Here is a 17,500-nt window from a genome sequence, read left to right on the forward strand (position 1 = left end):
AGATAGATAGATAGGAGATGGATAGATAGATAGATAGATAGATAGATAGATAGATAGGAGATGGATAGATAGATAGATAGATAGATAGATAGATAGATAGATGATAGATAGCTAGATAGATAGATAGATAGATAGGAGATAGATAGATAGATAGATAGATAGGAGATAGATAGATAGATAGATAGATAGATAGGAGATGGATAGATAGATAGATAGATAGATAGATAGATAGATAGATAGGAGATAGATAGGAGATAGATAGATAGGAGATAGATAGATAGATAGATAGATAGGAGATGGATAGATAGATAGATAGATAAATAGGAGATGGATAGATAGATAGATAGATAGATAGATAGATAGATAGATAGGAGATAGATAGATAGATAGATAGATAGGAGATAGATAGATAGATAGATAGATAGGAGATAGATAGATAGATAGATAGATAGGAGATAGATAGGAGATGGATAGATAGATAGATAGATAGATAGGAGATGGATAGATAGATAGATAGATAGATAGATAGGAGATGGATAGATAGATAGATAGGAGATGGATAGATAGATAGATAGATAGATAGATAGATAGATAGATAGATAGGAGATAGATAGATAGATAGATAGGAGATAGATAGATAGATAGATAGATAGATAGGAGATAGATAGATAGATAGATAGATAGATAGGAGATGGATAGATAGATAGATAGATAGGAGATGGATAGATAGATAGATAGATAGATAGATAGGAGATGGATAGATAGATAGATAGGAGATGGATAGATAGATAGATAGATAGATAGATAGATAGATAGATAGATAGATAGATAGGAAATGGAAAAAATGGCAGCACTCCAATATTTAGAAAAAGTGTGGATTTATTCCAAGCAGCGACGTTTCGGTTCTTATCTGAACCTTTCTCGAGATAGAGAAATATATACATAGGAGATAGGAACCTTTCTCGAGATAGAAATAGATAGATAGGAGATAGATAGATAGATAGATAGATAAGAGATAGATAGATAGATAGATAGATAGGAGATAGATAGATAGATAGATAGATAGATAGATAGATAGATAGGAGATAGATAGATAGATAGATAGATAGATAGGAGATAGATAGATAGATAGATAGATAGATAGGAGATAGATAGATAGATAGATAGGAGATAGATAGATAGATAGAAGATAGATAGATAGGAGATGGATAGATAGATAGATAGATAGATAGATAGATAGATAGATAGATAGATAGGAGATGGATAGATAGATAGATAGATAGATAGGAGATGGATAGATAGATAGATAGATAGATAGATAGATAGATAGATAGGAGATGGATAGATAGATAGATAGATAGATAGATAGATAGATAGGAAATGGAAAAAATGGCAGCACTCCAATATTTAGAAAAAGTGTGGATTTATTCCAAGCAGCGACGTTTCGGTTCTTATCTGAACCTTTCTCGAGATAGAGAAATATATACATAGGAGATAGGAACCTTTCTCGAGATAGAAATAGATAGATAGGAGATAGATAGATAGATAGATAGATAGATAGATAAGAGATAGATAGATAGATAGATAGGAGATAGATAGATAGGAGATAGATAGATAGATAGATAGATAGATAGATAGATAGATAAATAGATAGGAGATAGATAGATAGGAGATGGATAGATAGATAGATAGATAGATAGATAGATAGATAGATAGGAGATGGATAGATAGATAGATAGATAGATAGATAGGAGATGGATAGATAGATAGATAGATAGGAGATAGATAGATAGATAGATAGATAGATAGGAGATAGATAGATAGATAGATAGATAGGAGATAGATAGATAGATAGATAGATAGATAGGAGATGGATAGATAGATAGATAGATAGATAGATAGATAGATAGATAGATAGGAGATGGATAGATAGATAGATAGGAGATGGATAGATAGATAGATAGATAGATAGATAGATAGATAGATAGATAGATAGGAGATAGATAGGAGATAGATAGATAGGAGATAGATAGATAGATAGATAGATAGATAGATAGATAGGAGATGGATAGATAGATAGGAGATGGATAGATAGATAGATAGATAGATAGATAGATAGATAAATAGGAGATGGATAGATAGATAGATAGATAGATAGGAGATAGATAGATAGATAGATAGATAGATAGATAGGAGATAGATAGATAGATAGATAGATAGATAGATAGGAGATAGATAGATAGATAGATAGATAGGAGATAGATAGGAGATGGATAGATAGATAGATAGATAGATAGATAGATAGATAGGAGATGGATAGATAGATAGATAGATAGATAGATAGATAGATAGGAGATGGATAGATAGATAGATAGATAGGAGATGGATAGATAGATAGATAGATAGATAGATAGATAGATAGATAGATAGATAGGAAATGGAAAAAATGGCAGCACTCCAATATTTAGAAAAAGTGTGGATTTATTCCAAGCAGCGACGTTTCGGTTCTTATCTGAACCTTTCTCGAGATAGAGAAATATATACATAGGAGATAGGAACCTTTCTCGAGATAGAAATAGATAGATAGGAGATAGATAGATAGATAGATAGATAGATAGATAGATAGATAGATAGATAAGAGATAGATAGATAGATAGATAGATAGATAGATAGATAGGAGATAGATAGATAGATAGATAGATAGATAGATAGATAGGAGATAGATAGATAGATAGATAGATAGGAGATAGATAGATAGATAGATAGATAGATAGATAGATAGATAGGAGATAGATAGATAGATAGATAGATAGATAGATAGATAGATGATAGATAGATAAATAGATAGATAGATAGGAGCTAGATAGATAGGAGATAGATAGATAGATAGATAGATAGATAGATAGATAGATGCAGTGGAGAGAGAGAGAGAGGCAGAGTTCCATCACCAACTAAGAGACTCCACGGACTGTTATACCCCCAAATCACCCCCCTACACACACACTTTACTAGCTTTAGCAATGCCAAATATCTATTTGGATGTGCCAATAAAGCTTTGATTGATTGATAATTAGATAAGGGATAGACAAAGTTATATATAGATAGATGCTAGATAGACAGATGATAGATAGATAGATAGATAGATAGATAGATAGATAGGAGATAGATAGATAGATAGATAGATAGATAAGAGATAGATAGATAGATAGATAGATAGATAGATAGATAATATGCATCTGTTGACATTAGGAGGTGCTGTTTGAATTTTTGTTTTCTGCATACAATAGATAGCTAGAGATCGTGTAGAGAGACATAGAGGTAGAAATGGATAAATGGATGAATAGATACATAGATAGATAGATCTTAGATTGATAGACAAGGAATACACATAGTTATACATAGACAGATGCTAGATTATAGGTAGCTAGATGGATAGGTAGATAATGGATAGCTAAATAGACCGATGTGAGAAGAAGATAGAAAATAAATTACCACATATATAATGGTTAGCTAGATAGATATGAAATAGAAAAGGGTAGATAAATGATAGATAGATAGATAGATAGATAGATAGATAGATAGATATCAGATGCAAATATATTAGATTGATAGATAAGGGAAAGACATAGATAGATGACTGATTGATTGATTATAGATAGATGATAGGTAGGTATATGGATAATGAACAGATAAATATGAGTTAGGAAGCTAGACTATGGATAGATAGAAGATAGGCACATAGATAATGGATAGATAGATAGATAGATAGATAGATAGATAGATAGATAGATAGATAGATAGATAGATAGATAGATAGAAAAACTGGAGTATTGCCCTGTGTATAGCACCAGGGCATATGGAAATACAAATTCAAAAGACATTTTCTTTTGTAGATAGATACTATGCTGCTATTCACATTCAGAGATTCTGTCTGAATTTTTATTTTGTGCATAGAAAGATACATCAGATAGCTAGAGATACAGTAGAGAGATAGAGATGATAGACAGACAGACAGACAGACAGACAGACAGACAGACAGACAGATAGATAGATAGATAGATAGATAGATAGATAGGAGATAGATAGATAGATAGATAGATAGATAGATAGATAGATAGATAGATAGATATTAGGTAGATAGATAGATATTCAAGGAAAAAGGCAGTTCTCCAATATGAATCAAACAAACCTGGTGAAGTTTATTCTGATAAGTTTGTACAAGGAATACACTTCATCCGCTTTGTTTGATTCATATTGGAGAGCTGCATTTTCTCTTGAATATTTACTTGGAGCTGAAATCAGGAACTCTGGGCTGAGCACCTGCCTATTTTTCTGTTGCTGCTGTGGGCTTTCTTATCTATAGATAGATAGAAAGATAGATATCAGATAGACAGATATTAGATGGAAAGATAAGGGATGGAGTTACATAGAGATGCTAGATAGTCAGAGTATATGTAGATATATATGGATAGGTAGATAATTGATAGCTAAATAGATAGATATAAGATAGGAAGATAGATATATAGAAAAATAAATAGGCACTTAGATATAGGATAGATAGATAGATAGATAGATAGATAGATAGATATGAAATGGACGGATAGAAACATAGATATTAGATAGATAATGATAGACATAGTTATGCATGTTATATCTGTGGGTGCTAAGCCACAAATCTCCGACCAAAAAGTATAATACAAGAAAAATGCAGCACAAATGTAGAAAAATCACACTTAGACTAGGTTCACATCTGCGCCGGTTTTCCAATCTGCTTAAAGGGGTAGTCCCATCTCAAGTATCCTATCTAGACTGGTAGTTTATGTAAATGAAAGAGTTTTCCTAAATATATTGCTTTAGAAACTCTGCTTTGTTTTCCTGCTATGTGACCTTATTCCTCCCATTGTTTATACAGCATTGCTATTACCACGAATCTGAGAGATAGGACAAGTGATGTCACTTACTCAGTGCTAGCAGGATAATCGTTTAGCTAATTGCAGTTTGATAAAGCTGACTGTTATTTCTCTATGTAAACACACAGATAACACTAAGTCCATTCTGTACTAAGTCCATTCTGTCATAAAGACAAGGAAGAGGGGGATGTCGTACTGTAGAGGATGACACAAGAAGACCTAAAAAAAAAAGGAAAAATGAAAAGACAAAATGAAAACGGCTCTAGTAAAAAAAACTGCAGAACCAAAATCTAAAGGATGTGATGTCGAGGTCTCAGAGATCCAGAAACACCAGAAACCTGTGTAAGGAAGGCCAAATATACACCAAGTGTCAGGAGAAAAGAGAAAACTAGAGGAGGAAAAGGAGGAGTCAGTAAAGAAAATTAATTGTGATTACAATGGAGCAGCCACCCTATCCAGCGCCATTGCTCCTCTTGGTCTGTCAGACTTCCACTTCCTTCAGGAACTTGGACAAGGGGCCTTTGGAAGGTTGTTTTGGCCTTGCATAAAAGCAAAAATACTAAAGTGGCTGTAAAAGCGATTCCCAAAATAATTTTGGAGACCATACAGATGGAGAAGAGAGTGATGCTGCGAGCAGCCGCGAACCCATTTATCTGCCAAATCTTTGCTGCATTCCAGACGGAAAACATGGCTACATTGTTATGGAGTACCTTCCTGGTGACAACCTGGAGGAAATGCTGGAGGATGGAAGACCTGTAGAGGTGAAGACAACAATTCTGTGTACAGTAAAACTGATCATGGCATCCAGTACCTGCACAAGCTGGGGATGGTGTGAAGATGTGCATCACTTCTACCACCACCACCATCCAGTAGCATGCAGAGCCCCCTTGTTGATGTTCGGCCTATCTGGGAACACAGTTTTTGCTACTACTACTCCTGCAGCAACACAATGGAGGGAATCAGGAAGCGCATGTAAAGACAACACGGGCTGTGCCGCCTGCTAGTCCTGATACATCGCTCATACACTCTGATCCCTCCCCAGGACTGCGCACAGATAAGGGGGGGTCCTGCAGTTCTACCTATTGGATGTGGTAGTGTCCTTATTGTCCCCTGGGGCATTCCTTGTTGCAGACGACTCAGGAGACCAGTGTCGTAGGGTAAACCAAGTAACTTTATTTAACAGCGACAACAGATTCTCCAGCAGCCTTGCAGGATGGATTACAGCATACAGTTCAATAGACAATGTCTTAGACTTAAAGGGGTTGTTTCATGAAAAGCATCCTATCTATACTGCTAGTTTATGTGGATTTAAGACTTTTCCTAAATACAATGCTTTATCAAAACTGCTTTGTTTGGCCGCTATCTTAATTTATTCACTTCATTGTTGACACTGCGTTTCTATGGCCACTGGGCTTATTTGTTTATTTCCCAAGTGACTAGCTGCCTGCTCTCAGGGGGGAGGGAGGGGCTGACAAACAACGGAGCTCCTCAGATAGGGGAGGGAGGAGGTGATAGTTCCGGGATTACTGTGCTGTCTATCTTCAGCTTTTCCACTTATCAGCTGGTTTAATTGAATTTGGCTGATAAGGGCTGAGATAAGGAGTCTGTTACCTCTGTATGTAATGCAAGCTGACTCAAATACAGCTCTGCTACATCAGTTTCCACATCAGCTTTATACTGTGGTAATGCATAGCAGATAGCAGAGCAAGTGAAACCTCACCCACCAATGTGCCAAGAAATCCAGGAAGTGAAGAGAGCACAGAGCCTTCAGGCTGCAGAACAAGAGTTATGGGAATACCCCTTTAAGAGGCACGCCAAGGGTAATTTTATACTCTGCAGTACTTGATGTACTTTTCTCCTCTCCTCCTCTCGTACCACTCCCTAACTCATCAGATAGGGGCTGTAGAGGGGCTATGAGTCATGGTAGGGAAACCCGGGTACCTGGAAGGTAGGCCCGTATTCCGTACTCCTGTCGAGTACCTCTGTAGCTCCTAATGGCACGAACAAAGATGTCGCTCGGTGACACCTCAAATTCTCTCAATAACTCCGGGACTGTCTCTGGATACACCTGGAATAAGATGGCTTGGTTCTTTAGTTACTAGGATGAGTTCTCCTACTGTTCTGCTCAGCAGGGTGTATGCAAGATGGCTGCTGGGCTCTGAACTCTGCAACTGAAGACTGATCTGGACCTGAACTCTGGACTAACTTTGCAACAGCTACGGGAGAATGTAAACCCTTTCTTCGACCCCGCCCAATGGTCTGTGATTACAGCATTTATCTACTTGTAGAAAAGTGCAAATATACAGTACAGAGAGATGGCAGACATATTGCATTTACCATAGACATATAAAAGACAAGACAACCTGCAGGTACCAATGACAAACACAAAAACATTCAGCAACTCCTGCTGGGATGCTGCACTCCCGCCCTCCAGTTCCCTCCATCTGGGCTGCGGCAATATCCACTGCACTCTCAATATATTCTTAGTGGCATATTAGTATTTCTAAGTAATAAACATTGATCTTCACATGGCACTACAGCACAAACATCAATCTCATCAGGTGCATCATATATTATAGTATATTATTGTGTGTTTTGCAGCTTCGCTTATGTTTCGTATATACAAGTGGGGCAAAAAAGTATTTAGTCAGTCACCAATAGTGCAAGTTCCACCACTTAAAAAGATGAGAGGCGTCTGTAATTGACATCATAGGTAGACCTCAACTATGAGAGACAAAATGAGAAAACAAATCCAGAAAATCACATTGTCTGATTTTGTAAGAATTTATTTGCAAATTATGGTGGAAAATAAGGATTTGGTCAGTAACAAAATTTCATCTCAATACTTTGTTATATATCCTTTGTTGGCAATGACAGAGGTGAAACGTTTTCTGTAAGTCTTCACAAGGTTGGCACACACTGTTGTTGGTATGTTGGCCCATTCCTCCATGCAGATCTCCTCTAGAGCTGTGATGTTTTGGGGCTGTCTCTTGGCAACACGGACTTTCAACTCCCTCCAAAGGTTTTCTATAGGGTTGAGATCTGGAGACTGGCTAGGCCACTCAAGGACCTTGAAATGCTTCTTACAAAGCCACTCCTTCGTTGCCCTGGCGGTGTGCTTTGGATCATTGTCATGTTGAAAGACCCAGGCACGTTTCATCTTCAATGCCCTTGCTGATGGAAGGAGGTTTGCACTCAAAATCTCACGATACATGGCCCCATTCATTCTTTCATGTACCCGGATCAGTCGTCCTGGCCCCTTTGCAGAGAAACAGCCCCAAAGCATGATGTTTCCACCCCATGCTTTACAGTAGGTATGGTGTTTGATGGATGCAACTCAGTATTCTTTTTCCTCCAAACACGAAAAGTTGTGTTTCTACCAAACAGTTCCAGTTTGGTTTCATCAGACCATAGGACATTCTCCCAATACTCTTCTGGATCATCCAAATGCTCTCTAGCAAACTTCAGACGGGCCCGGACATGTACTGGCTTAAGCACTGGGACACGTCTGGCAATGCAGGTTCTGAGTCCCTGGCGGCGTAGTATGTTACTGATGGTAGGCTTTGTTACATTGGTCCCAGCTCTCTGCAGTTCATTCACTAGGTCCCCCCGCATGGTTCTGGGATTTTTGCTCACCGTTCTTGTGATCATTTTGACCCCACGGGGTGAGATTTTGCATGGAGCCCCAGATCGAGGGAGATTATCAGTGGTCTTGTATGTCTTCCATTTTCTAATTATGGCTCCCACAGTTGATTTCTTCAATCCAAGCTGGTTGCCTATTGCAGATTCAGTCTTCCCAGCCTGGTGCAGGGCTACAATTTTGTTTCTAGTGTCCTTTGACAGCTCTTTGGTCTTCACCATAGTGGAGTTTGGAGTCTGACTGTTTGAGGGTGTGCACAGGTGTCTTTTTATACTGATAACAAGTTTAAACAGGTGCCATTACTACAGGTAATGAGTGGAGGAAAGAGGAGACTCTTAAAGAAGAAGTTACAGGTCTGTGAGAGCCAGAAATCTTGATTGTTTGTAGGTGACCAAATACTTATTTTCCACCATAATTTGCAAATAAATTCTTACAAAATCAGACAATGTGATTTTCTGGATTTGTTTTCTCATTTTGTCTCTCATAGTTGAGGTCTACCTATGATGTAAATTACAGACGCCTCTTATCTTTTTAAGTGGTGGAACTTGCACTATTGATGACTGACTAAATCCTTTTTTGCCCCACTATAAATATATATATATATATATATATATATATATATATATATATATATATATATGTATTTCGCCATGGTTTGTTCTACTGTGTTTACCTACCTTTCTGTATTAGGTGACGGAACAGCCCTGGCCAATCACTGTCCACTGGGTTGGGATGGAGACGGCAAGTTAGTTTTGGTCAGTTAGTCAGTCAATTAGTATTGGTCAGTTAGTACTAGGATACTATCAATGAGACAGACCAACTGTGTGTCCTCTGCAGACCCTGAGGGAGAAGACGTTATCTATAGACCTGAAGTAGCCATTTATAGTCCTGAGAAAGGGCAGAATTGCTGTCAACGTCATAGAGGAAAAAAGTGCCTATTATTGGAAGAAGTCGTGGATCACAGAACCCATCATCTAGGATCCTTATATCTCCATCTATCTGGTCCCTGGGACTTCATAGAACTCAACCCCCATAGTCCTATTGGGTGAGGCAGAGAATTGAAGCGTGGAGAATGACACATTATACCACCATCTTATTTTGGGCATCCTTCATCCCAAGTCCACGAATAGCCAATACAGTGGAAATTGTTCACACAAGGTCACACAGTAGAGTTACTTTTTGGTTCTACTACACTACTGCCCCCTGAGTCATTCCTGCTCTTACCATCATAGTAATCACTATGTCCAGTTTAGTTGTTGAACTATAATTCCCACAATACATTACATGCCCGTTGTCTCGCAACGGTTGGCATTCGGGCGATGTTCTGGAGTCACCCAAGAACAATCCTGGATCCTCTGTGGTCTGCCGCTTCATTCACTTCTGCCATGTCTCTACCTCTCTACAACTGGGAAGAAATGATAGAGGGACATCTATTCAGCTATGAAGTGATCAGGTAAGGAGAGGACATTGTGTTATAGATAATGGGAAATGTAATGAATGTTCACCTCCGGACAGACCTCGGAGTGTGAGATGACTGCTCACCATGTCATCGCTTCTTTCACATTGTACAATATCTCTTACATTATCACCAGTGTAATATGTGAGCAGGTGTTTATGAGATTCACACATTATAGTATATTGATTTTTTATTGCTAGGGCCTTCCACTGTTCAATCAGGTTGTCACAGCCCCGCCCATGTTACAATATACAGTTATACGCAGGGGAGTCAGTATAGTTGGTGCAGAAATTACTGTAGTACCAGGCTCCGCTGTTGAGCTAGTGGGCTAGTGAGTGGTGAGATAGCCGCGAATAAAGAGATTATAGACTGTGGAGTCACCTATAGTAACCATTACTTTATCGGAGGAAGGTGTAATGGCTGTATTGGGTTTCATCTTCTGGATAGAATACGTGCACAGATTCCTAAATGCTGTCATGATCTGATGTACTTTTCCTCTTTCAGCGCTCCCACACCTTCCTCCGCCCGTCTGTCGGACACATTCACTATCCTGTGGCTTGTCATTCACATTCCTGCTGTCCCGAGGGGCAGAACAATAAGAGCTGCACAGTGAACCTCATCGTACATCGGATTCCTTCTAGAACTGACGGAGATTATAAGAAATTCATTTTATTTATTTATTCATCACTTTTATGCCTTATTTCCAACTTCAGATGTGCGGAGCAGTTGTATAAGGTGCTATAGGGGGCGCTTACTGTTTATATAGGGTCCCGTGCTATACCTGGGATCAAGGGCTCGTTCACATCTGCGCCCCGGTCTCCGTTGTGCAGGTTTCCGTTTCCTGCCCGAAACTGGACATTTGAATGGGTTTAAAAAGTGTCCGGCCGTGGGCGCCCGTGAGCGTTTTGTGTTCTCCGCGGCAAAACCGATTTTTTTAAACTGGACACAAAGTGGAACATGTAGGACTTTGTGTCCGGTTAAAAAAAAGGTTTTGCCGCGGAGAGCACAAAATGCTCACCGGCGCTCACGGCCGGACATGGTCTGCCAGGTTTCTGTCTTTTGTCGGCAGAAGACGGAAACCTGAAAACGTAGATGGGGCACTGGTGTGAACCCAGCGTGACTCACAAGTGTAGACTCCATTTCCCAACAATTGGAGAAGTTAGTCATTTAGTCCCTCCATTGCTCCTCCTGTCTCGAGGCCAAGATACGCATTACATCGATACAGGTCAGATAACTTGGATATTAAAGTGTGTCATAGTAATAGTTCTTTATGTAATATCATTCACGTGTAAGATGGTGAGGCAAATATGTTGCAATTCAATAGACGACTGGTGCTCCTCCAAATCAACTATATTAAAGAATAGCAGTAACCCAAAAAATAGGTCTGACATGTGACATTACTACCTTGGTCAAGACTACACTTGGTCAACTTAAGATCTGGGGGGGTCCGACATCAGAGGCCCCTGCGGATCGCTCCCTGAACACTGCTTCTGCTTCACAGATCATGTGACGTCACATTCATTGAACACATGGCCTGATCGCAACTCAATCCCATTCTGTGTGAGGGTCACTAAGCATGTATTATACTGTGTGGGAGCCACTAAAAGGGTATTATACTGTGTGGGAGCCACTAGGAGGTCATTATACTATGTGGGGCCACAGAGACAGAATTACACTGTTATTGTGGATTTTCCAAGGAATAAACAAAATCTTGGCATGTGAATATTGCAGCACTTGACCAGTGCGTATGTGCACTGAATTGGGGGCCTTGCAGCTCTGCTTCTAGCCCTATACCATGCATACAGATTCCAACACCTTCATCGAGGCTGATCATTTCATTGGTACAGGGTCCAGCTACTGGACCATCACCTACCCTGTGGATGGGTTCTTGGTAGCCAATGCACATGTATTACCTAGAAGAGTAATTGAACCCGACAACTATTTTAAGTATAACACATCCCATCTGCTGCCAAAAATAGAAGGGGGAGTTCTGTGTTCACTTCTGAAAGTGAGTCTGTATCTAAAGTGTGTACTTTATAACCAAAATATCCAAGAAAAAAAGAGAGAGAAGTTCTCATAGTAAATATCATTCTATTAATATTATAAATGTGAAAGTTTGTGGGTTTGTGAGTTTGGATGTTCGGATGTTTGTTCCTCAATCACGGAAAAACCGCTCCACCGATTTGGCTGAAATTTTCCACAAACATAGTTAATACACCCGATTGCGCAATAGGATACTTTTCGTCACAATAGCGCACATACGTTTGTGCCAGGACCCCCACAAAACCCAAACTCACACCACCATCTCTGCAATCTCACACACTTTGGACCATAGCAAGCCACAAAATTCATATTACCCCCTACAGCCTCGCCCCTAACCCCACACAATCACATATACATATACGTTACCACTTTGCCCCTCACCTTAACGATACTCCAGGAGGCTCTCTTTAACGCTCCGGAGCAGCCATGTTTGCCGACCCCCACCGCTCTGACAATCCGCGACACCGCCCACCCATGTCAATACCCCTAGGCGGTCTAATAAATGCAAAAAAAAAGTTTACAAAAAGTAAAAAAAAAATAAAAAAAAAATAAATAAAAAGGATTAAAAATTCAAATCATCCCCCTTTCCCTAGAACACATATAAAAGTAGTGGAATACTGTGAAACACATACATGTTAGGTATCCCCACGTCCAAAATCGCCCGCTCTACAAAGATATACAAATATTTTTCCTGTTTGGTAAACGCCGTAGCGGGAAAAATGGTCAAAAGTGCCAAACCGCCATTTTTTCACTGTTTTGATTCTGATAAAAAATTTAATAAAAAGTGATCAAAGCAATAACATTTCCCGAAAATGATAGAACTACAAAGTACACCTGGTCCCGCAAAAAAAGACGCCCTATACATCCCCGTACACGCACGTATAAAAAAGTTACGGCTGTCAGAATATGGCGACTTTTCAAAAAATAATTTTTTAAGGGGTCAAAATGTAAATAAAACCATATAAATTTGGTCTCCCCGGAGTCGTAACGAAACACAGAATACAGGGGACTTGTCATTTTGGTTGCACAGTGAACGCCGTAAAACCAAAGCCCGTAAGAAAGTCGCAGAACTGCATTTTTTCTTCAAATCCACCCCATTCTGAATTTTTTCCCTGCTTCCCAGTACATTATATAGAATAAATAATGGTGGCATCATAAAGAAAAATTTGTCCAAGGAAAAATTAAGACCTCATATGGCTCTGGGAGCGGAGAAATAAAAAAGTTATGGGGTTTAGAAGGAGGGGAGTCAAAAACGAAAATCAAAAAATGCCATCGGCGGGAAAGGGTTAACTTCAAATCCTTCTGTCCCAAAGTCACTATGTAAAGTTTCTCACAACACCGTATAGCAGCTCAAATACAAAGTAACTGCAACACAAAAGTCTCACGTATTCTCTGAATTACAGCAACAACAAGATACAAAGTTACATTTCATATCCCATCCCTTATACACAGCACGAAAACCTTACCCACGCCTGTATATACCCACTTCTACAATCACCGCAGACGAAGTCGCGGGTAACAGCTAGTAACCTATAACGCTTATGGGGTTTGTCAACCAGGACAAATTGGCCTAGTGTTTTATTCCTCTTCCATGGCCTCGGGGTTAATACCCTGTCCATTGCTACTACCTTTGGAACAGATTTTTGGCACCTAGTAGTGATGGACATGAAAGCAATCATGCCTGGATTCCCTCTCTAAAGTGCACCATATATGTCTTATGGCCTGCCTTTAAGATATATATACATCCTTACTAATATGTTTGGATGTTTGTATGTTTGTTACTCAATCACGCCAAAACAGCCGAACGGATTACAGTCAAATTCCACACATACCTACAATGGCACCAGGCATGAAACATACACGCATACTTACCCCCGTACGCTGCCGAGTTTGGCCACCGGGAGTCCCGGAATCACGCTCCTTCTGAAGGATCTGATGGTGAAGGACCTGAGATGACGTCACTGCTGCTCGCCGATTGCAGCTAGCAATAGGGGGGCGTGGCTATACACCCTCCAGCCGGCCGCAGAGCCTATCGGCCTATAGAGGGTGGGCGGAGCTATTGCATCTCCAGCCACACTTCGAGCGATACGACGAAGATGGCGGCGGTACACAGCATGCAGCCCGGTGTGAAAAAGTCAGTCCGCGGGGCCCTGGGAGTGGCAAAAGGAATCAGGGACAGGGACACTTCCCCAAACCACCCTCTTCCCCAAACACGCTGTGCATGGCTGCGCATTCACACGTACAGCACAGGCTGCAGACCCTATACACACCAGGACACTAGGCGGTCGCAGCTGGGGAGTTGGCAGGGGGGTCCATGGTTGCCGGGGGGGTGAAGGGGGCTAGGGTCATGGGAAGGGTGGAAAGGGGTCCCGGAAGTTTGCCATGGGGGCTGGGGTGACGGAATGTGGGACGGGCTCACGGAAGAGGGGCCAGGGTCGCTGGGGGGGTGGGGGAATTGGGTAGGGGGCCGGGGTCCAAGAGAGGGGGGACGTGGTCGCAGGGGTGGCAAGAGGCCCAGGGTCGCGGAGTAGGGAGGTTATGGAAAGGGAGCCGGGGTCGTTGGACAGGGCCCCGGGTAAGGGGAGGTGGTCGAAAGGAGGGGGGGCTAAGGTCGCGGGAAGGGTGGAAAGATGGCCCTGGGTCGCGAAGTTTGCCAGGGGGATCGGGGGGCCGGGGTCTCAGCGAGGGGACATGTGGTCACAGGGGTGGGAAGAGGCCCAGGGACACGCAGCCGAGGGGGTTATGGAAAGGCAGCCGGGGTCGCCGAGTGGTGGCAAGGGGGCCGGAGTCATTGCACAGGGGGCCGGGGAAAGGGGAGGTGGTGGAAAGGGGGCCGGGGTCGCGGGCCAGGTGGTGGCAAGGGGACAACAGCCAATAATGGAGGGCCCGCGCTGCAAGTGGGCTGCGCAATATGGGCACGCTGCCGCAGACGAAGTCGCGGGTACTGCTAGTATATATGTATATATGTTTTATCCTATGCTGGTCAAAAGCATAATTTGGACTTTAAGGGGGCCCCAATCGTCCCTCTGTCAGTTAAAGTATACCACTATTGTGAATGACATAAGGTGGGTATGGACCCCAATACAAATTTTGCATTGGGGCCTCTACCTACCTTGAGTCATGTAACTATAAGCTTCTCAGTTAAATCAAGAAATATATTACTACAGTCCCTTACATGCCATCCATGTAATGGGATAGCAGAAAGCTACTTTTAAGGTGGACGCTTTATGTATTGTGGCCCCTGATATACAGTAGTTTGTTTTTCTCCATGTTGCATCCTAACATGAAAAGATGATATTTGTGCGCAAGACCGTAGAATTTTTTAGCGATGTACAGTATAATATAGTAAAACTACTGTATATACGATTTTATACACTGTATTGCTAGGAAACAATTCAGATTTGTTGCATGAGGTTAAATAGCAGGCCACATGAGGTCAGATCCGCAGCCGCCCTTACAAAACATCGTCTGTCTGCGCTGTCCGCAGTGAAATATAACCGCAATCTTTCTCTAAAGACGACTGACTTTTACAGAAAGTGACTACACAATTCTACAAGCCGGAGGAATATAAAGGCTCAATAAAAGAGATGAAGAGGTTGAATTAAGTCATTGAACTTCTATTGTTTGACTCATTATATATAGTTCTCTGAGTCTGTTATATGGTGTATAGAACTACGGCCATTAAGAAGATATACAGGCATGGATAAAGCTGTAGGCACAGAATTACAGGGCTACACAAGTCTGCCGCCTTCCCTCTACATCACTGGAGATGAACCTTATGGAAAAGTGTCAGATTCTCTGTTCTGAAAGTATCATTCTGTAATAAGGATCCGAAAATTGTATTAAGTATGTCATGATAACCGCGTGTAATAAAGATCAAGTGCAGTCATAACGGCGAACATAAGAGGAGCAAAACTGAAAAATTAGGATCCTTTAGAAAGGTGTGTAACACCCCCCATACCTCTGACTGCCCAGCACTGGAGATCTCTGTTCTCCAAGGAATATTGGGTAATCTGCAAAGAGGCAAAAATCCCTGCTATCTCTATTACATTTCAGGACTTGATAACAGTCCCTATCTACAGTCTACTCTCCTAGCTTCTTATCAAGACCACTATTATCTACTGTATTCTAAAGGACAGCGGGAAACTGGAAGTATCTATCTATCTATCTATCTATCTATCTATCTATCTATCCCATATCTATCTATCTATCTATCTATCTATCTATCTATCTATCTATCCCATATCTATCTATCTATCTATCTATCCCATATCTATCTATCTATCTATCTATCCCATATCTATCTATTTATCTATCTATCTATCTATCTATCTATCTATCTATCAAATCAAATCAAATCAAATCAAAAAATGCTTTATTGGCACGTCCGAATAGGTATTTGGCATTGCCAAAGCTAGTAAAGTGGGTGGGTGGGTGGGTGGGGGGGGGGAGTTGGGTTGGGTGGGTGGTGGGTATGGGGGGGGGGGGTGTTTGGGTTATAACAGTCCATGGAGTCTCATCTTCCTCTTCGTTGGTGACTGCTATATGGGGGGGGTTGGAGGTGGGGTGGGGCAGGGCGGTTGGTTTGGGGTATAACAGTCCGTGGAGTCTCATCTTCCTCTTCGTTGGTGGCTGCTATATGGGGAGGTGGGGGTGGGGGTGGGTGGGGCAGGTGTTTTGGGATAAATATAACAGTCCATGGAGTCTCATCTTCCTCTTGTTTGGTGACAGCTGGGCACGTATTGGGCAGCGATCTCCACAGTGGCCTCTTCTTCTCCCAGTAGGATGTAGAGTTTCTTCTTCTCGTCTGCAGATATGAAGTCTGGGATGTGGGCAGAGAGTCTTTGGTAGTAGATGGCCCTCACAGCTGAGTATTTGGTGCAGTGTAGCAGGAAGTGGGTCTCGTCTTCTAGGGCCCTCTGGTCACAGTGCTGGCACAGTCTCTTCTCCCGTGGCTTGTACGTCTGCCTGTATCGCCCCGTCTCTATCTCTAGGTTGTGGGCGCTCAGTCTGTACCGGCTCAGGGTCTGTCTGTGCTTGGGGTGGCGTATTCTCTCCAGGTAGGTGGCCATGGTGTAGTCCCTTTGTAGGGATTGGTACACGGTGAGTTTCTTGGAGTTATTTATTTCATTTCTCCATTCTTCAATGTACCGCTCTCTGTTTGCCTCTGTGGTCGCCTTTATTTCGGCCTTGGTTATCATCTGTTGGTGTTTTTGGTTTGGTGGTTGGCTGCTGTTTGGTTGTTGAATGTCTGGTTTGCTCAGGTGGCTTAGCCAGGCTTGGTGGTGGTAGGAGTTAGGCTTGCTCACCTGGATGTGTGCCTGGAAAGCTAGCGCCCTCTTCTGTATGGTGAGCCATAGGGGGAGTCTGCCTAGCTCTGCCCGCAGGCTATGTTGGTGGTGTTGCGATGGACATGGAGCAGGTATTTGCAGAACTCCAGGTGGAAGTTCT

The sequence above is a fragment of the Leptodactylus fuscus genome, chromosome 2, assembly GCF_031893055.1.
Source record: "Leptodactylus fuscus isolate aLepFus1 chromosome 2, aLepFus1.hap2, whole genome shotgun sequence".
NCBI classification, from domain to species: domain Eukaryota; kingdom Metazoa; phylum Chordata; class Amphibia; order Anura; family Leptodactylidae; genus Leptodactylus; species Leptodactylus fuscus.